The following is a 22,477-nucleotide window of genomic DNA, read 5'->3' on the forward strand; positions in this document are numbered from 1 at the left end:
AGAAACATACGGAGAGTCAACGTGCCCTTGAGAAAGTTACTCGATTCTCTGCTCCAAGAACGGGTCCAAGATTCCTGACGTCTAAAAGAGAAGAGATGGCAGAGATGATAAAGCGCTCATATTCTTGGAAGAGGTCGTGAGAATCCACACACCCAAATAGGCATTTATGAATCATTCAGACCGAAATGCACCAAGCACAGGTAAGCCTATTCCCACGTTTGTGCCTAGCTATCAATCACATGCTCTTCCCTCCACTCCACTCAGGCATCCATTTCAAAGGATCAGAACCTGAGCTGCAATGAATCCAGGAGGAGGAGAGCAAGCCCCTACTAGATTCAGAGTTCCTCCTCATTCACATGCAGTGAACAACTGTGAACTCCTTAATATTCAAATACTCTCGATTGAAATAGATAGGAATTGAATACTTAGCTCACACAAAGAAATGATGACCTTCCCCTAGATTAAGGAAATGCTGGGGTTATGTATTCTTTGGGCTGAAAGGAGTGTGGGAAGTGAGGGGAATCTTTGAATGAACTTGAATATGTATTAGGCCTCAGTTTTTCAAGACACTACAGGATAATATTAGAAGTCCGATAGTGAACTGTACTGTAAAAGTCGAAAACACATTATAGACACAGGTTATGTGGACAGTCATTCACTTCCGTCAAGCCCCGGGTGCACTATATCTTGGAGGTGCAGACTTGGTTGTGTTAAATTGTTTTACCCAACATGATCGGATGATTAAGCCTTCTCAGCACTGATAGAAAAGCACCTGGTTTTCTATAGCCTAGGATATCTGCAGCAGGTTTCTCATAGTTAAATGCCTCTAATTGCTTTTTGAATCAAGCCTAAATGTGTATATTCTGTTTAGATTTTCTTGTATATTCCTAGAGAGGAATGTTATACCTTTAAATGACAACATTGCCTAGTATGTGTCATTGGGAGTAAAGGGCACCTGGTGCACAAGGGTAACAATGTTGTGGGTTATTTCATGGTTCCAATAGGTATTTCATTGTTCCTTTTGTTGTTGGAGGCTTCAAGAGAAAAGAGTTGGCATGTCCCCTTCAAACATTTGGACTGCTATTTTACATTGAGGCTGTCTGTTTTTTCCTTAGAGCTGACAAAATCTTACAAAAATTGTCAAGTCTGGTTTCTAGGTTCATTTGGTTATTTTCGAAAACTAACTTCACTTTCATATAAATCCCAAAATACGTAAATCGATTCTATTAACCTTCTTAAAGACTGCAACTGTCTTATCAATATAATGTCAAAGCTGGAGTCTTAGGACAAATCATCCGTCCATGGCGGTAAAGAAAAAGGAGCGAAACTAATATCCAATTTCGGTGAATTATTTGTGAAATGTGTTGATTTGTCGATGCCCAGTAGGAAGAGAACAAGTGCAAACTGCTCTCACTAGACACCATACACCAAATATTGTAAACACACACTCACCCAGCCCTTGGCACAGGACACTTGAGTAAGAGTGGTCTGTTACATCCAAAGACATGATGAGGCCTCAGAAAAACCGTAAGCAGGAAAAGGCAAAGTAGAGAATGGAAACCAGTGCAGGATCTGACCTCTGGTAAAGGAGCATCAAAGGTGAAACTCTGTTTTCCGTGGAAGCACACTCTCAAGCGGGCAGCAGGCATGGGATTGAAGGTGATGTGCTGAGTGTTAGAAGAGTGCACAGCAGAAGCTTGGCTGACAGAACTCAAAGAAATCAGTTCAAAATATCCCCACAATTGAATCTGAGACCAAGATCCAAGCTGCCAAATCTGAGCTAGCAGAGGCAGCGGAAAAAGAGGGATAGGGCTAAGGATGATTGCTCTCAAAGAACTCAGGGATCTCGAATGCATTGTGGGTTTTGGTGGGTTCTTTCAAGAGAGCAAAGGAAACTGTGAATTCAGTGAGACAGGAACAGCACTGGCACGTGAGTTTGAGTTTATCGATATGTCCTATGGCCACATCCACTGCATCTGCAGGACCAGGGTCCAATTTGACATTTTGCCAATAGAGCACACGTGGGGCTCAATCAGAGGTATCATGCATCTGGACTGAGGGTTCCAGGGGGCGTTGGGTTTGAAATCAGTATTAAAAGATTTAGGATCTGCTACATTCCAAACCTGGATAGGGATTACACTCTGGTTTGAGGCAGAGGATGCGGAACAGCTCTGTGGTTGCCTTCGTGAACCCATTACTCAAGAATGAGCGAAATAGGAAGAGTGGTCAAAGTCCACAGTACGAGAAGATGAAGCATTTCTTACAGCATTATCACCCAAATGCAGATGCTACATTTTGGACGGCACTGACAGGGTACTGCACCGAGGACACATAGGTCGGCCTGCGGGATCATCCCAGCAGGCCCTGAAGTATGACATCCATACATATGCTTCCACTGTTGTTTTTGTAGACACAGAAGCTCTGGGAAGAACTGGTAACATTGGGACATTCCCATGGCAGTAGAAAGTACAAGCGCACTCTCTGTTGGCTGTTTTGGAGACACTTCAAAATGACATACAGAAGAATGCAGAGCTGAAAACCTATAGAAGCTTCATTTCCACTAGAGGAAGTGCCCTGCGCCCTTTCAGAATTGTGAGATAAATGTAATAAAAAAGAGGATCAACTAACTGAAACAGTATGGTGTGTTCATCACAACAAAGACAACACCAGGATTTAGAGATATACCAGACAACACACACAGGAACAGGGCATGGCATCAAGGTCTAGGGAAAATTGTCCTCACAGAAATACCTTGGAAATGCGTACACCAAAAAGTCTAAAGTTTGCACTTATCCAAGCCCAATTTGTCTATATTAGATACATGATATTACCTGAACTATAGGGTAAAAGAAGTATAGTAAAAGAAACAGGAAGTACCATTTTCAGTTCCAAAGAGATTGAAGGCCCAAAAAATAAGCTTTCAAACAACTAGATGGCAAAACGTTACCAGAGCAAGCTCTGAAAATGGAGGTGAGGAAAACAATGATGAACCACAGTGCCTCAGAATCACAAAAGGCAGAATACCAGAAAAGGGGAAGAGAAACTCTAAAGAAGAAACCAATAGTATAAGAAAACACAATGGATGAGATAAAAACTGGGCTAAAGTCAATCCTAAGCAGACTAATTAATGCAGAAGGAATCGTGAATGGCTTAGAGGACGGGGGAACAGAAATCCCTCCATCAGAAGAAGACACAGAAAAGCGAGTGCAAACCAACGCTAACATCACTGTTGAATCCTGGGTTAAGACCAAGCAGGTAAGAATAGGACTCATAGGATTCCCAAATGGAAAGCAATTGATAAACTAGTACATTCTGAAAAGGAATTTGTAGAAAAATCAGAATGAAACTTGCTGAAATCCAAGAAAGTGTCATCTATACGAATTCAGGAAGTACACAGCGTCCAAAAGAGGTGGAATACCAATAGACCAACAAGAAGCAGTAGAATTCAAATAAACAAATTTCATGATCATCCCAGTGATGTAAAATTCACCTCGAGGAAAGAAACTTAGTCACAAAAGTACCTCCAGAGGGGGTTCAGCTGATATCTCGGCAGAAAATTTGCAACAAGGGGAGGAGTGCCAGGACATAGACCATATCCTGAATGAGAAAAAGCTGCAATCTAGGGTAGCCTATGCCAAATGACCGCCATTTATAACAACGGCAGAGCTAGGGAAATTCACTGACCGGCAAACCTTAAAAGAATTCAGCAGTTTGAGACTGATCCTAAAACAAAAATTGAGAATCCTACCCTGAGTAGAAAAGTAGCAAGATGAAATGGAAATAACAAAACCATTATTGCAAATGCAAGAAGAGCCTGAGTTGCAAAGAAGTAAGAAGAAGAAGGCAAGGAGGACATCAAAATCCTAAAGATGGGAGAGGGTAGCAGGAAATCATAGGTGATTTTAAGCACTATCTTAAGTGAATCAGCTTACATGACTGTCTGTCTGAAGCAAAAGGAGGGATGCATGGCCTAATGTGTTTGCAAAATAAACAATCAGACAAACAGACATACACCAAAAGGTTACAGTTGTCTGACATATACCAAACAACCATGATTATTCAAGACAAAATACTCAAAGTGATGTCAAGTTTCATTCAGCACGCATCGACCTATTATCGCTGTTAGCATGTACTCAACACACTTGTATTCAGAAAACAGACGCGTGCATTAGTATTCATACATACTGATCCAGAAGTGCACATCGTGAGCCAACCCAAAGGACGGTTTTGAATAAGAGTGGGTCATAGAACGGGATATAGTCTTCGAAGCCTTCAAACAGGATGAACGAATGCCTTATTCTACCCTACGTAGAGAAGAAATGGCATAAGCCTATAACAAAGACAAGTAGCTCTGCAAAACTGAACTAAGTGTAAAAGAGACAGACTGGAAAGTGCACGTTGGGATTGGTTTCATTTCTAGGAATTTCAGCCCCCATGAAACAAATGGATCCATGTTCTGAGAGTGTGGGTGTTTCAGCAGAAAGCAACAGAAGGATATGTAATCTGGGTGAATGGATATTACACAAACATGAGTTTCCTTGAGTGGGTGTCTGTGTAATGTGAACTGTTAGAAAGTTTAAATAGGTGTGAATCCATAAACTGAACATGGACACACTTCCCATCAATTTGTACTGTGTATATAGATTTGAAAAAAAGGAAACAGGGAAGAGAAAAGGAAAATTGGACCCTTGTGGATAGAATCACATTTCCCTTAGGAAACTCTCGTCTAATGCAGCATCACCTCCAACACTGACTTGATGCATCAACCACTGTGGATGGCAGTTACCGGTTGGATTCCAGGTGGAATGTTGGTGTGTATCACGAGGCTTGTTGCGGCTGGTGGATCCAAGGTAACTGGACAGAATTCTGTGGGTGGATCAGTTTGATGGTGGGTCTGCTGCCCTATGTGGAGATTGGCTTAGGTCTTTTGTTCGGGAAGCTGAGTAAGTTCGAGATACTGCTGCTGCCCAAAGACCTGAGTTCACGGGTCAGTTTCCAGAATCTGAAAGGGCAGACAGTGGAAGATCTGCCTGTCATCAGCTTACTGGTTAGGCTCCGAAGTATCTTCAGACTTGCCCATTCCTGTTGACGTGGACTTTATGGGAGACACGAAGAGAAGCTGGCAGAAACACTGGCTGCATGGATTGAGGAGATGTGCGGACACATTGATGAAAGTTGTTCTGCCACAGTGGAGAATATCGGCATGGAGACATCTCTAGAGAATACCAGGCTCGAAAGACTTTCATGAGACCTACTGAACCTCGCTGATACTGGCAGAAACATACGGAGAGTCAACGTGCCCTTGAGAAAGTTACTCGATTCTCTGCTCCAAGAACGGGTCCAAGATTCCTGACGTCTAAAAGAGAAGAGATGGCAGAGATGATAAAGCGCTCATATTCTTGGAAGAGGTCGTGAGAATCCACACACCCAAATAGGCATTTATGAATCATTCAGACCGAAATGCACCAAGCACAGGTAAGCCTATTCCCACGTTTGTGCCTAGCTATCAATCACATGCTCTTCCCTCCACTCCACTCAGGCATCCATTTCAAAGGATCAGAACCTGAGCTGCAATGAATCCAGGAGGAGTAGAGCAAGCCCCTACTAGATTCAGAGTTCCTCCTCATTCACACGCGGTGAACAACTGTGAACTCCTTAATATTCAAATACTCTCGATTGAAATAGATAGGAATTGAATACTTAGCTCACACAAAGAAATGATGACCTTCCCCTAGATTAAGGAAATGCTGGGGTTATGTATTCTTTGGGCTGAAAGGAGTGTGGGAAGTGAGGGGAATCTTTGAATGAACTTGAATATGTATTAGGCCTCAGTTTTTCAAGACACTACAGGATAATATTAGAAGTCCGATAGTGAACTGTACTGTAAAAGTCGAAAACACATTATAGACACAGGTTATGTGGACAGTCATTCACTTCCGTCAAGCCCCGGGTGCACTATATCTTGGAGGTGCAGACTTGGTTGTGTTAAATTGTTTTACCCAACATGATCGGATGATTAAGCCTTCTCAGCACTGATAGAAAAGCACCTGGTTTTCTATAGCCTAGGATATCTGCAGCAGGTTTCTCATAGTTAAATGCCTCTAATTGCTTTTTGAATCAAGCCTAAATGTGTATATTCTGTTTAGATTTTCTTGTATATTCCTAGAGAGGAATGTTATACCTTTAAATGACAACATTGCCTAGTATGTGTCATTGGGAGTAAAGGGCACCTGGTGCACAAGGGTAACAATGTTGTGGGTTATTTCATGGTTCCAATAGGTATTTCATTGTTCCTTTTGTTGTTGGAGGCTTCAAGAGAAAAGAGTTGGCATGTCCCCTTCAAACATTTGGACTGCTATTTTACATTGAGGCTGTCTGTTTTTTCCTTAGAGCTGACAAAATCTTACAAAAATTGTCAAGTCTGGTTTCTAGGTTCATTTGGTTATTTTCGAAAACTAACTTCACTTTCATATAAATCCCAAAATACGTAAATCGATTCTATTAACCTTCTTAAAGACTGCAACTGTCTTATCAATATAATGTCAAAGCTGGAGTCTTAGGACAAATCATCCGTCCATGGCGGTAAAGAAAAAGGAGCGAAACTGATATCCAATTTCTGTGAATTATTTGTGAAATGTGTTGATTTGTCGATGCCCAGTAGGAAGAGAACAAGTGCAAACTGCTCTCACTAGACACCATACACCAAATATTGTAAACACACACTCACCCAGCCCTTGGCACAGGACACTTGAGTAAGAGTGGTCTGTTACATCCAAAGACATGATGAGGCCTCAGAAAAACCGTAAGCAGGAAAAGGCAAAGTAGAGAATGGAAACCAGTGCAGGATCTGACCTCTGGTAAAGGAGCATCAAAGGTGAAACTCTGTTTTCCGTGGAAGCACACTCTCAAGCGGGCAGCAGGCATGGGATTGAAGGTGATGTGCTGAGTGTTAGAAGAGTGCACAGCAGAAGCTTGGCTGACAGAACTCAAAGAAATCAGTTCAAAATATCCCCACAATTGAATCTGAGACCAAGATCCGAGCTGCCAAATCTGAGCTAGCAGAGGCAGCGGAAAAAGAGGGATAGGGCTAAGGATGATTGCTCTCACAGAACTCAGGGATCTCGAATGCATTGTGGGTTTTGGTGGGTTCTTTCAAGAGAGCAAAGGAAACTGTGAATTCAGTGAGACAGGAACAGCACTGGCACGTGAGTTTGAGTTTATCGATATGTCCTATGGCCACATCCACTGCATCTGCAGGACCAGGGTCCAATTTGACATTTTGCCAATAGAGCACACGTGGGGCTCAATCAGAGGTATCATGCATCTGGACTGAGGGTTCCAGGGGGCGTTGGGTTTGAAATCAGTATTAAAAGATTTAGGATCTGCTACATTCCAAACCTGGATAGGGATTACACTCTGGTTTGAGGCAGAGGATGCGGAACAGCTCTGTGGTTGCCTTCGTGAACCCATTACTCAAGAATGAGCGAAATAGGAAGAGTGGTCAAAGTCCACAGTACGAGAAGATGAAGCATTTCTTACAGCATTATCACCCAAATGCAGATGCTACATTTTGGACGGCACTGACAGGGTACTGCACCGAGGACACATAGGTCGGCCTGCGGGATCATCCCAGCAGGCCCTGAAGTATGACATCCATACATATGCTTCCACTGTTGTTTTTGTAGACACAGAAGCTCTGGGAAGAACTGGTAACATTGGGACATTCCCATGGCAGTAGAAAGTACAAGCGCACTCTCTGTTGGCTGTTTTGGAGACACTTCAAAATGACATACAGAAGAATGCAGAGCTGAAAACCTATAGAAGCTTCATTTCCACTAGAGGAAGTGCCCTGCGCCCTTTCAGAATTGTGAGATAAATGTAATAAAAAAGAGGATCAACTAACTGAAACAGTATGGTGTGTTCATCACAACAAAGACAACACCAGGATTTAGAGATATACCAGACAACACACACAGGAACAGGCCATGGCATCAAGGTCTAGGGAAAATTGTCCTCACAGAAATACCTTGGAAATGCGTACACCAAAAAGTCTAAAGTTTGCACTTATCCAAGCCCAATTTGTCTATATTAGATACATGATATTACCTGAAATATAGGGTAAAAGAAGTATAGTAAAAGAAACAGGAAGTACCATTTTCAGTTCCAAAGAGATTGAAGGCCCAAAAAATAAGCTTTCAAACAACTAGACGGCAAAACGTTACCAGAGCAAGCTCTGAAAATGGAGGTGAGGAAAACAATGATGAACCACAGTGCCTCAGAATCACAAAAGGCAGAATACCAGAAAAGGGGAAGAGAAACTCTAAAGAAGAATCCAATAGTATAAGAAAACACAATGGATGAGATAAAAACTGGGCTAAAGTCAATCCTAAGCAGACTAATTAATGCAGAAGGAATCGTGAATGGCTTAGAGGACAGGGGAACAGAAATCCCTCCATCAGAAGAAGACACAGAAAAGCGAGTGCAAACCAACGCTAACATCACTGTTGAATCCTGGGTTAAGACCAAGCAGGTAAGAATAGGACTCATAGGATTCCCAAATGGAAAGCAATTGATAAACTAGTAAAATCTGAAAAGGAATTTGTAGAAAAATCAGAATGAAACTTGCTGAAATCCAAGAAAGTGTCATCTATACGAATTCAGGAAGTACACAGCGTCCAAAAGAGGTGGAATACCAATAGACCAACAAGAAGCAGTAGAATTCAAATAAACAAATTTCATGATCATCCCAGTGATGTAAAATTCACCTCGAGGAAAGAAACTTAGTCACAAAAGTACCTCCAGAGGGGGTTCAGCTGATATCTCGGCAGAAAATTTGCAACAAGGGGAGGAGTGCCAGGACATAGACCATATCCTGAATGAGAAAAAGCTGCAATCTAGGGTAGCCTATGCCAAATGACCGCCATTTATAACAACGGCAGAGCTAGGGAAATTCACTGACCGGCAAACCTTAAAAGAATTCAGCAGTTTGAGACTGATCCTAAAACAAAAATTGAGAATCCTACCCTGAGTAGAAAAGTAGCAAGATGAAATGGAAATAACAAAACCATTATTGCAAATGCAAGAAGAGCCTGAGTTGCAAAGAAGTAAGAAGAAGAAGGCAAGGAGGACATCAAAATCCTAAAGATGGGAGAGGGTAGCAGGAAATCATAGGTGATTTTAAGCACTATCTTAAGTGAATCAGCTTACATGACTGTCTGTCTGAAGCAAAAGGAGGGATGCATGGCCTAATGTGTTTGCAAAATAAACAATCAGACAAACAGACATACACCAAAAGGTTACAGTTGTCTGACATATACCAAACAACCATGATTATTCAAGACAAAACACTCAAAGTGATGTCAAGTTTCATTCAGCACGCATCGACCTATTATCGCTGTTAGCATGTACTCAACACACTTGTATTCAGAAAACAGACGCGTGCATTAGTATTCATACATACTGATCCAGAAGTGCACATCGTGAGCCAACCCAAAGGACGGTTTTGAATAAGAGTGGGTCATAGAACGGGATATAGTCTTCGAAGCCTTCAAACAGGATGAACGAATGCCTTATTCTACCCTACGTAGAGAAGAAATGGCATAAGCCTATAACAAAGACAAGTAGCTCTGCAAAACTGAACTAAGTGTAAAAGAGACAGACTGGAAAGTGCACGTTGGGATTGGTTTCATTTCTAGGAATTTCAGCCCCCATGAAACAAATGGATCCATGTTCTGAGAGTGTGGGTGTTTCAGCAGAAAGCAACAGAAGGATATGTAATCTGGGTGAATGGATATTACACAAACATGAGTTTCCTTGAGTGGGTGTCTGTGTAATGTGAACTGTTAGAAAGTTTAAATAGGTGTGAATCCATAAACTGAACATGGACACACTTCCCTCAGTTTGTACTGTGTATATAGATTTGAAAAAAAGGAAACAGGGAAGAGAAAAGGAAAATTGGACCCTTGTGGATAGAATCACATTTCCCTTAGGAAACTCTCGTCTAATGCAGCATCACCTCCAACACTGACTTGATGCATCAACCACTGTGGATGGCAGTTACCGGTTGGATTCCAGATGGAATGTTGGTGTGTATCACGAGGCTTGTTGCGGCTGGTGGATCCAAGGTAACTGGACAGAATTCTGTGGGTGGATCAGTTTGATGGTGGGTCTGCTGCCCTATGTGGAGATTGGCTTAGGTCTTTTGTTCGGGAAGCTGAGTAAGTTCGAGATACTGCTGCTGCCCAAAGACCTGAGTTCACGGGTCAGTTTCCAGAATCTGAAAGGGCAGACAGTGGAAGATCTGCCTGTCATCAGCTTACTGGTTAGGCTCCGAAGTATCTTCAGACTTGCCCATTCCTGTTGACGTCGACTTTATGGGAGACACGAAGAGAAGCTGGCAGAAACACTGGCTGCATGGATTGAGGAGATGTGCGGACACATTGATGAAAGTTGTTCTGCCACAGTGGAGAATATCGGCATGGAGACATCTCTAGAGAATACCAGGCTCGAAAGACTTTCATGAGACCTACTGAACCTCGCTGATACTGGCAGAAACATACGGAGAGTCAACGTGCCCTTGAGAAGGTTACTCGATTCTCTGCTCCAAGAACGGGTCCAAGATTCCTGACGTCTAAAAGAGAAGAGATGGCAGAGATGATAAAGCGCTCATATTCTTGGAAGAGGTCGTGAGAATCCACACACCCAAATAGGCATTTATGAATCATTCAGACCGAAATGCACCAAGCACAGGTAAGCCTATTCCCACGTTTGTGCCTAGCTATCAATCACATGCTCTTCCCTCCACTCCACTCAGGCATCCATTTCAAAGGATCAGAACCTGAGCTGCAATGAATCCAGGAGGAGGAGAGCAAGCCCCTACTAGATTCAGAGTTCCTCCTCATTCACACGCAGTGAACAACTGTGAAATCCTTAATATTCAAATACTCTCGATTGAAATAGATAGGAATTGAATACTTAGCTCACACAAAGAAATGATGATCTTCCCCTAGATTAAGGAAATGCTGGGGTTATGTATTCTTTGGGCTGAAAGGAGTGTGGGAAGTGAGGGGAATCTTTGAATGAACTTGAATATGTATTAGGCCTCAGTTTTTCAAGACACTACAGGATAATATTAGAAGTCCGATAGTGAACTGTACTGTAAAAGTCGAAAACACATTATAGACACAGGTTATGTGGACAGTCATTCACTTCCGTCAAGCCCCGGGTGCACTATATCTTGGAGGTGCAGACTTGGTTGTGTTAAATTGTTTTACCCAACATGATCGGATGATTAAGCCTTCTCAGCACTGATAGAAAAGCACCTGGTTTTCTATAGCCTAGGATATCTGCAGCAGGTTTCTCATAGTTAAATGCCTCTAATTGCTTTTTGAATCAAGCCTAAATGTGTATATTCTGTTTAGATTTTCTTGTATATTCCTAGAGAGGAATGTTATACCTTTAAATGACAACATTGCCTAGTATGTGTCATTGGGAGTAAAGGGCACCTGGTGCACAAGGGTAACAATGTTGTGGGTTATTTCATGGTTCCAATAGGTATTTCATTGTTCCTTTTGTTGTTGGAGGCTTCAAGAGAAAAGAGTTGGCATGTCCCCTTCAAACATTTGGACTGCTATTTTACATTGAGGCTGTCTGTTTTTTCCTTAGAGCTGACAAAATCTTACAAAAATTGTCAAGTCTGGTTTCTAGGTTCATTTGGTTATTTTCGAAAACTAACTTCACTTTCATATAAATCCCAAAATACGTAAATCGATTCTATTAACCTTCTTAAAGACTGCAACTGTCTTATCAATATAATGTCAAAGCTGGAGTCTTAGGACAAATCATCCGTCCATGGCGGTAAAGAAAAAGGAGAGAAACTAATATCCAATTTCGGTGAATTATTTGTGAAATGTGTTGATTTGTCGATGCCCAGTAGGAAGAGAACAAGTGCAAACTGCTCTCACTAGACACCATACACCAAATATTGTAAACACACACTCACCCAGCCCTTGGCACAGGACACTTGAGTAAGAGTGGTCTGTTACATCCAAAGACATGATGAGGCCTCAGAAAAACCGTAAGCAGGAAAAGGCAAAGTAGAGAATGGAAACCAGTGCAGGATCTGACCTCTGGTAAAGGAGCATCAAAGGTGAAACTCTGTTTTCCGTGGAAGCACACTCTCAAGCGGGCAGCAGGCATGGGATTGAAGGTGATGTGCTGAGTGTTAGAAGAGTGCACAGCAGAAGCTTGGCTGACAGAACTCAAAGAAATCAGTTCAAAATATCCCCACAATTGAATCTGAGACCAAGATCCGAGCTGCCAAATCTGAGCTAGCAGAGGCAGCGGAAAATGAGGGATAGGGCTAAGGATGATTGCTCTCGCAGAACTCAGGGATCTCGAATGCATTGTGGGTTTTGGTGGGTTCTTTCAAGAGAGCAAAGGAAACTGTGAATTCAGTGAGACAGGAACAGCACTGGCACGTGAGTTTGAGTTTATCGATATGTCCTATGGCCACATCCACTGCATCTGCAGGACCAGGGTCCAATTTGACATTTTGCCAATAGAGCACACGTGGGGCTCAATCAGAGGTATCATGCATCTGGACTGAGGGTTCCAGGGGGCGTTGGGTTTGAAATCAGTATTAAAAGATTTAGGATCTGCTACATTCCAAACCTGGATAGGGATTACACTCTGGTTTGAGGCAGAGGATGCGGAACAGCTCTGTGGTTGTCTTCGTGAACCCATTACTCAAGAATGAGCGAAATAGGAAGAGTGGTCAAAGTCCACAGTACGAGAAGATGAAGCATTTCTTACAGCATTATCACCCAAATGCAGATGCTACATTTTGGACGGCACTGACAGGGTACTGCACCGAGGACACATAGGTCGGCCTGCGGGATCATCCCAGCAGGCCCTGAAGTATGACATCCATACATATGCTTCCACTGTTGTTTTTGTAGACACAGAAGCTCTGGGAAGAACTGGTAACATTGGGACATTCCCATGGCAGTAGAAAGTACAAGCGCACTCTCTGTTGGCTGTTTTGGAGACACTTCAAAATGACATACAGAAGAATGCAGAGCTGAAAACCTATAGAAGCTTCATTTCCACTAGAGGAAGTGCCCTGCGCCCTTTCAGAATTGTGAGATAAATGTAATAAAAAAGAGGATCAACTAACTGAAACAGTATGGTGTGTTCATCACAACAAAGACAACACCAGGATTTAGAGATATACCAGACAACACACACAGGAACAGGGCATGGCATCAAGGTCTAGGGAAAATTGTCCTCACAGAAATACCTTGGAAATGCGTACACCAAAAAGTCTAAAGTTTGCACTTATCCAAGCCCAATTTGTCTATATTAGATACATGATATTACCTGAACTATAGGGTAAAAGAAGTATAGTAAAAGAAACAGGAAGTACCATTTTCAGTTCCAAAGAGATTGAAGGCCCAAAAAATAAGCTTTCAAACAACTAGACGGCAAAACGTTACCAGAGCAAGCTCTGAAAATGGAGGTGAGGAAAACAATGATGAACCACAGTGCCTCAGAATCACAAAAGGCAGAATACCAGAAAAGGGGAAGAGAAACTCTAAAGAAGAAACCAATAGTATAAGAAAACACAATGGATGAGATAAAAACTGGGCTAAAGTCAATCCTAAGCAGACTAATTAATGCAGAAGGAATCGTGAATGGCTTAGAGGACAGGGGAACAGAAATCCCTCCATCAGAAGAAGACACAGAAAAGCGAGTGCAAACCAACGCTAACATCACTGTTGAATCCTGGGTTAAGACCAAGCAGGTAAGAATAGGACTCATAGGATTCCCAAATGGAAAGCAATTGATAAACTAGTACATTCTGAAAAGGAATTTGTAGAAAAATCAGAATGAAACTTGCTGAAATCCAAGAAAGTATCATCTATACGAATTCAGGAAGTACACAGCGTCCAAAAGAGGTGGAATACCAATAGACCAACAAGAAGCAGTAGAATTCAAATAAACAAATTTCATGATCATCCCAGTGATGTAAAATTCACCTCGAGGAAAGAAACTTAGTCACAAAAGTACCTCCAGAGGGGGTTCAGCTGATATCTCGGCAGAAAATTTGCAACAAGGGGAGGAGTGCCAGGACATAGACCATATCCTGAATGAGAAAAAGCTGCAATCTAGGGTAGCCTATGCCAAATGACCGCCATTTACAACAACGGCAGAGCTAGGGAAATTCACTGACCGGCAAACCTTAAAAGAATTCAGCAGTTTGAGACTGATCCTAAAACAAAAATTGAGAATCCTACCCTGAGTAGAAAAGTAGCAAGATGAAATGGAAATAACAAAACCATTATTGCAAATGCAAGAAGAGCCTGAGTTGCAAAGAAGTAAGAAGAAGGCAAGGAGGACATCAAAATCCTAAAGATGGGAGAGGGTAGCAGGAAATCATAGGTGATTTTAAGCACTATCTTAAGTGAATCAGCTTACATGACTGTCTGTCTGAAGCAAAAGGAGGGATGCATGGCCTAATGTGTTTGCAAAATAAACAATCAGACAAACAGACATACACCAAAAGGTTACAGTTGTCTGACATATACCAAACAACCATGATTATTCAAGACAAAACACTCAAAGTGATGTCAAGTTTCATTCAGCACGCATCGACCTATTATCGCTGTTAGCATGTACTCAACACACTTGTATTCAGAAAACAGACGCGTGCATTAGTATTCATAGATACTGATCCAGAAGTGCACATCGTGAGCCAACCCAAAGGACGGTTTTGAATAAGAGTGGGTCATAGAACGGGATATAGTCTTAGAAGTCTTCAAACAGGATGAACGAATGCCTTATTCTACCCTACGTAGAGAAGAAATGGCATAAGCCTATAACAAAGACAAGTAGCTCTGCAAAACTGAACTAAGTGTAAAAGAGACAGACTGGAAAGTGCACGTTGGGATTGGTTTCATTTCTAGGAATTTCAGCCCCCATGAAACAAATGGATCCATGTTCTGAGAGTGTGGGTGTTTCAGCAGAAAGCAACAGAAGGATATGTAATCTGGGTGAATGGATATTACACAAACATGAGTTTCCTTGAGTGGGTGTCTGTGTAATGTGAACAGTTAGAAAGTTTAAATAGGTGTGAATCCATAAACTGAACATGGACACACTTCCCTCAGTTTGTACTGTGTATATAGATTTGAAAAAAAGGAAACAGGGAAGAGAAAAGGAAAATTGGACCCTTGTGGATAGAATCACATTTCCCTTAGGAAACTCTCGTCTAATGCAGCATCACCTCCAACACTGACTTGATGCATCAACCACTGTGGATGGCAGTTACCAGTTGGATTCCAGGTGGAATGTTGGTGTGTATCACGAGGCTTGTTGCGGCTGGTGGATCCAAGGTAACTGGACAGAATTCTGTGGGTGGATCAGTTTGATGGTGGGTCTGCTGCCCTATGTGGAGATTGGCTTAGGTCTTTTGTTCGGGAAGCTGAGTAAGTTCGAGATACTGCTGCTGCCCAAAGACCTGAGTTCACGGGTCAGTTTCCAGAATCTGAAAGGGCAGACAGTGGAAGATCTGCCTGTCATCAGCTTACTGGTTAGGCTCCGAAGTATCTTCAGACTTGCCCATTCCTGTTGACGTCGACTTTATGGGAGACACGAAGAGAAGCTGGCAGAAACACTGGCTGCATGGATTGAGGAGATGTGCGGACACATTGATGAAAGTTGTTCTGCCACAGTGGAGAATATCGGCATGGAGACATCTCTAGAGAATACCAGGGTCGAAAGACTTTCATGAGACCTACTGAACCTCGCTGATACTGGCAGAAACATACGGAGAGTCAACGTGCCCTTGAGAAAGTTACTCGATTCTCTGCTCCAAGAACGGGTCCAAGATTCCTGACGTCTAAAAGAGAAGAGATGGCAGAGATGATAAAGCGCTCATATTCTTGGAAGAGGTCGTGAGAATCCACACACCCAAATAGGCATTTATGAATCATTCAGACCGAAATGCACCAAGCACAGGTAAGCCTATTCCCACGTTTGTGCCTAGCTATCAATCACATGCTCTTCCCTCCACTCCACTCAGGCATCCATTTCAAAGGATCAGAACCTGAGCTGCAATGAATCCAGGAGGAGGAGAGCAAGCCCCTACTAGATTCAGAGTTCCTCCTCATTCACACGCGGTGAACAACTGTGAACTCCTTAATATTCAAATACTCTCGATTGAAATAGATAGGAATTGAATACTTAGCTCACACAAAGAAATGATGACCTTCCCCTAGATTAAGGAAATGCTGGGGTTATGTATTCTTTGGGCTGAAAGGAGTGTGGGAAGTGAGGGGAATCTTTGAATGAACTTGAATATGTATTAGGCCTCAGTTTTTCAAGACACTACAGGATAATATTAGAAGTCCGATAGTGAACTGTACTGTAAAAGTCGAAAACACATTATAGACACAGGTTATGTGGACAGTCATTCACTTCCGTCAAGCCCCGGGTGCACTATATCTTGGAGGTGCAGACTTGGTTGTGTTAAATTGTTTTACCCAACATGATCGGATGATTAAGCCTTCTCAGCACTGATAGAAAAGCACCTGGTTTTCTATAGCCTAGGATATCTGCAGCAGGTTTCTCATAGTTAAATGCCTCTAATTGCTTTTTGAATCAAGCCTAAATGTGTATATTCTGTTTAGATTTTCTTGTATATTCCTAGAGAGGAATGTTATACCTTTAAATGACAACATTGCCTAGTATGTGTCATTGGGAGTAAAGGGCACCTGGTGCACAAGGGAAACAATGTTGTGGGTTATTTCATGGTTCCAATAGGTATTTCATTGTTCCTTTTGTTGTTGGAGGCTTCAAGAGAAAAGAGTTGGCATGTCCCCTTCAAACATTTGGACTGCTATTTTACATTGAGGCTGTCTGTTTTTTCCTTAGAGCTGACAAAATCTTACAAAAATTGTCAAGTCTGGTTTCTAGGTTCATTTGGTTATTTTCGAAAACTAACTTCACTTTCATATAAATCCCAAAATACGTAAATCGATTCTATTAACCTTCTTAAAGACTGCAACTGTCTTATCAATATAATGTCAAAGCTGGAGTCTTAGGACAAATCATCCGTCCATGGCGGTAAAGAAAAAGGAGCGAAACTAATATCCAATTTCGGTGAATTATTTGTGAAATGTGTTGATTTGTCGATGCCCAGTAGGAAGAGAACAAGTGCAAACTGCTCTCACTAGACACCATACACCAAATATTGTAAACACACACTCACCCAGCCCTTGGCACAGGACACTTGAGTAAGAGTGGTCTGTTACATCCAAAGACATGATGAGGCCTCAGAAAAACCGTAAGCAGGAAAAGGCAAAGTAGAGAATGGAAACCAGTGCAGGATCTGACCTCTGGTAAAGGAGCATCAAAGGTGAAACTCTGTTTTCCGTGGAAGCACACTCTCAAGCGGGCAGCAGGCATGGGATTGATGGTGATGTGCTGAGTGTTAGAAGAGTGCACAGCAGAAGCTTGGCTGACAGAACTCAAAGAAATCAGTTCAAAATATCCCCACAATTGAATCTGAGACGAAGATCCGAGCTGCCAAATCTGAGCTAGCAGAGGCAGCGGAAAAAGAGGGATAGGGCTAAGGATGATTGCTCTCGCAGAACTCAGGGATCTCGAATGCATTGTGGGTTTTGGTGGGTTCTTTCAAGAGAGCAAAGGAAACTGTGAATTCAGTGAGACAGGAACAGCACTGGCACGTGAGTTTGAGTTTATCGATATGTCCTATGGCCACATCCACTGCATCTGCAGGACCAGGGTCCAATTTGACATTTTGCCAATAGAGCACACGTGGGGCTCAATCAGAGGTATCATGCATCTGGACTGAGGGTTCCAGGGGGCGTTGGGTTTGAAATCAGTATTAAAAGATTTAGGATCTGCTACATTCCAAACCTGGATAGGGATTACACTCTGGTTTGAGGCAGAGGATGCGGAACAGCTCTGTGGTTGTCTTCGTGAACCCATTACTCAAGAATGAGTGAAATTAGAAGAGTGGTCAAAGTCCACAGTACGAGAAGATGAAGCATTTCTTACAGCATTATCACCCAAATGCAGATGCTACATTTTGGACGGCACTGACAGGGTACTGCACCGAGGACACATAGGTCGGCCTGCGGGATCATCCCAGCAGGCCCTGAAGTATGACATCCATACATATGCTTCCACTGTTTTTTTTGTAGACACAGAAGCTCTGGGAAGAACTGGTAACATTGGGACATTCCCATGGCAGTAGAAAGTACAAGCGCACTCTCTGTTGGCTGTTTTGGAGACACTTCAAAATGACATACAGAAGAATGCAGAGCTGAAAACCTATAGAAGCTTCATTTCCACTAGAGGAAGTGCCCTGCGCCCTTTCAGAATTGTGAGATAAATGTAATAAAAAAGAGGATCAACTAACTGAAACAGTATGGTGTGTTCATCACAACAAAGACAACACCAGGATTTAGAGATATACCAGACAACACACACAGGAACAGGCCATGGCATCAAGGTCTAGGGAAAATTGTCCTCACAGAAATACCTTGGAAATGCGTACACCAAAAAGTCTAAAGTTTGCACTTATCCAAGCCCAATTTGTCTATATTAGATACATGATATTACCTGAACTATAGGGTAAAAGAAGTATAGTAAAAGAAACAGGAAGTACCATTTTCAGTTCCAAAGAGATTGAAGGCCCAAAAAATAAGCTTTCAAACAACGAGACGGCAAAACGTTACCAGAGCAAGCTCTGAAAATGGAGGTGAGGAAAACAATGATGAACCACAGTGCCTCAGAATCACAAAAGGCAGAATACCAGAAAAGGGGAAGAGAAACTCTAAAGAAGAATCCAATAGTATAAGAAAACACAATGGATGAGATAAAAACTGGGCTAAAGTCAATCCTAAGCAGACTAATTAATGCAGAAGGAATCGTGAATGGCTTAGAGGACAGGGGAACAGAAATCCCTCCATCAGAAGAAGACACAGAAAAGCGAGTGCAAACCAACGCTAACATCACTGTTGAATCCTGGGTTAAGACCAAGCAGGTAAGAATAGGACTCATAGGATTCCCAAATGGAAAGCAATTGATAAACTAGTACATTCTGAAAAGGAATTTGTAGAAAAATCAGAATGAAACTTGCTGAAATCCAAGAAAGTATCATCTATACGAATTCAGGAAGTACACAGCGTCCAAAAGAGGTGGAATACCAATAGACCAACAAGAAGCAGTAGAATTCAAATAAACAAATTTCATGATCATCCCAGTGATGTAAAATTCACCTCGAGGAAAGAAACTTAGTCACAAAAGTACCTCCAGAGGGGGTTCAGCTGATATCTCGGCAGAAAATTTGCAACAAGGGGAGGAGTGCCAGGACATAGACCATATCCTGAATGAGAAAAAGCTGCAATCTAGGGTAGCCTATGCCAAATGACCGCCATTTACAACAACGGCAGAGCTAGGGAAATTCACTGACCGGCAAACCTTAAAAGAATTCAGCAGTTTGAGACTGATCCTAAAACAAAAATTGAGAATCCTACCCTGAGTAGAAAAGTAGCAAGATGAAATGGAAATAACAAAACCATTATTGCAAATGCAAGAAGAGCCTGAGTTGCAAAGAAGTAAGAAGAAGAAGGCAAGGAGGACATCAAAATCCTAAAGATGGGAGAGGGTAGCAGGAAATCATAGGTGATTTTAAGCACTATCTTAAGTGAATCAGCTTACATGACTGTCTGTCTGAAGCAAAAGGAGGGATGCATGGCCTAATGTGTTTGCAAAATAAACAATCAGACAAACAGACATACACCAAAAGGTTACAGTTGTCTGACATATACCAAACAACCATGATTATTCAAGACAAAACACTCAAAGTGATGTCAAGTTTCATTCAGCACGCATCGACCTATTATCGCTGTTAGCATGTACTCAACACACTTGTATTCAGAAAACAGACGCGTGCATTAGTATTCATAGATACTGATCCAGAAGTGCACATCGTGAGCCAACCCAAAGGACGGTTTTGAATAAGAGTGGGTCATAGAACGGGATATAGTCTTAGAAGTCTTCAAACAGGATGAACGAATGCCTTATTCTACCCTACGTAGAGAAGAAATGGCATAAGCCTATAACAAAGACAAGTAGCTCTGCAAAACTGAACTAAGTGTAAAAGAGACAGACTGGAAAGTGCACGTTGGGATTGGTTTCATTTCTAGGAATTTCAGCCCCCATGAAACAAATGGATCCATGTTCTGAGAGTGTGGGTGTTTCAGCAGAAAGCAACAGAAGGATATGTAATCTGGGTGAATGGATATTACACAAACATGAGTTTCCTTGAGTGGGTGTCTGTGTAATGTGAACTGTTAGAAAGTTTAAATAGGTGTGAATCCATAAACTGAACATGGACACACTTCCCTCAGTTTGTACTGTGTATATAGATTTGAAAAAAAGGAAACAGGGAAGAGAAAAGGAAAGTTGGACCCTTGTGGATAGAATCACATTTCCCTTAGGAAACTCTCGTCTAATGCAGCATCACCTCCAACACTGACTTGATGCATCAACCACTGTGGATGGCAGTTACCGGTTGGATTCCAGGTGGAATGTTGGTGTGTATCACGAGGCTTGTTGCGGCTGGTGGATCCAAGGTAACTGGACAGAATTCTGTGGGTGGATCAGTTTGATGGTGGGTCTGCTGCCCTATGTGGAGATTGGCTTAGGTCTTTTGTTCGGGAAGCTGAGTAAGTTCGAGATACTGCTGCTGCCCAAAGACCTGAGTTCACGGGTCAGTTTCCAGAATCTGAAAGGGCAGACAGTGGAAGATCTGCCTGTCATCAGCTTACTGGTTAGGCTCCGAAGTATCTTCAGACTTGCCCATTCCTGTTGACGTCGACTTTATGGGAGACACGAAGAGAAGCTGGCAGAAACACTGGCTGCATGGATTGAGGAGATGTGCGGACACATTGATGAAAGTTGTTCTGCCACAGTGGAGAATATCGGCATGGAGACATCTCTAGAGAATACCAGGCTCGAAAGACTTTCATGAGACCTACTGAACCTCGCTGATACTGGCAGAAACATACGGAGAGTCAACGTGCCCTTGAGAAAGTTACTCGATTCTCTGCTCCAAGAACGGGTCCAAGATTCCTGACGTCTAAAAGAGAAGAGATGGCAGAGATGATAAAGCGCTCATATTCTTGGAAGAGGTCGTGAGAATCCACACACCCAAATAGGCATTTATGAATCATTCAGACCGAAATGCACCAAGCACAGGTAAGCCTATTCCCACGTTTGTGCCTAGCTATCAATCACATGCTCTTCCCTCCACTCCACTCAGGCATCCATTTCAAAGGATCAGAACCTGAGCTGCAATGAATCCAGGAGGAGGAGAGCAAGCCCCTACTAGATTCAGAGTTCCTCCTCATTCACACGCGGTGAACAACTGTGAACTCCTTAATATTCAAATACTCTCGATTGAAATAGATAGGAATTGAATACTTAGCTCACACAAAGAAATGATGACCTTCCCCTAGATTAAGGAAATGCTGGGGTTATGTATTCTTTGGGCTGAAAGGAGTGTGGGAAGTGAGGGGAATCTTTGAATGAACTTGAATATGTATTAGGCCTCAGTTTTTCAAGACACTACAGGATAATATTAGAAGTCCGATAGTGAACTGTACTGTAAAAGTCGAAAACACATTATAGACACAGGTTATGTGGACAGTCATTCACTTCCGTCAAGCCCCGGGTGCACTATATCTTGGAGGTGCAGACTTGGTTGTGTTAAATTGTTTTACCCAACATGATCGGATGATTAAGCCTTCTCAGCACTGATAGAAAAGCACCTGGTTTTCTATAGCCTAGGATATCTGCAGCAGGTTTCTCATAGTTAAATGCCTCTAATTGCTTTTTGAATCAAGCCTAAATGTGTATATTCTGTTTAGATTTTCTTGTATATTCCTAGAGAGGAATGTTATACCTTTAAATGACAACATTGCCTAGTATGTGTCATTGGGAGTAAAGGGCACCTGGTGCACAAGGGAAACAATGTTGTGGGTTATTTCATGGTTCCAATAGGTATTTCATTGTTCCTTTTGTTGTTGGAGGCTTCAAGAGAAAAGAGTTGGCATGTCCCCTTCAAACATTTGGACTGCTATTTTACATTGAGACTGTCTGTTTTTTCCTTAGAGCTGACAAAATCTTACAAAAATTGTCAAGTCTGGTTTCTAGGTTCATTTGGTTATTTTCGAAAACTAACTTCACTTTCATATAAATCCCAAAATACGTAAATCGATTCTATTAACCTTCTTAAAGACTGCAACTGTCTTATCAATATAATGTCAAAGCTGGAGTCTTAGGACAAATCATCCGTCCATGGCGGTAAAGAAAAAGGAGCGAAACTAATATCCAATTTCTGTGAATTATTTGTGAAATGTGTTGATTTGTCGATGCCCAG

Source organism: Camelus bactrianus, chromosome 3 (genome assembly GCF_048773025.1).
Source record: "Camelus bactrianus isolate YW-2024 breed Bactrian camel chromosome 3, ASM4877302v1, whole genome shotgun sequence".
In the NCBI taxonomy this organism is placed as follows: Eukaryota; Metazoa; Chordata; class Mammalia; order Artiodactyla; family Camelidae; genus Camelus; species Camelus bactrianus.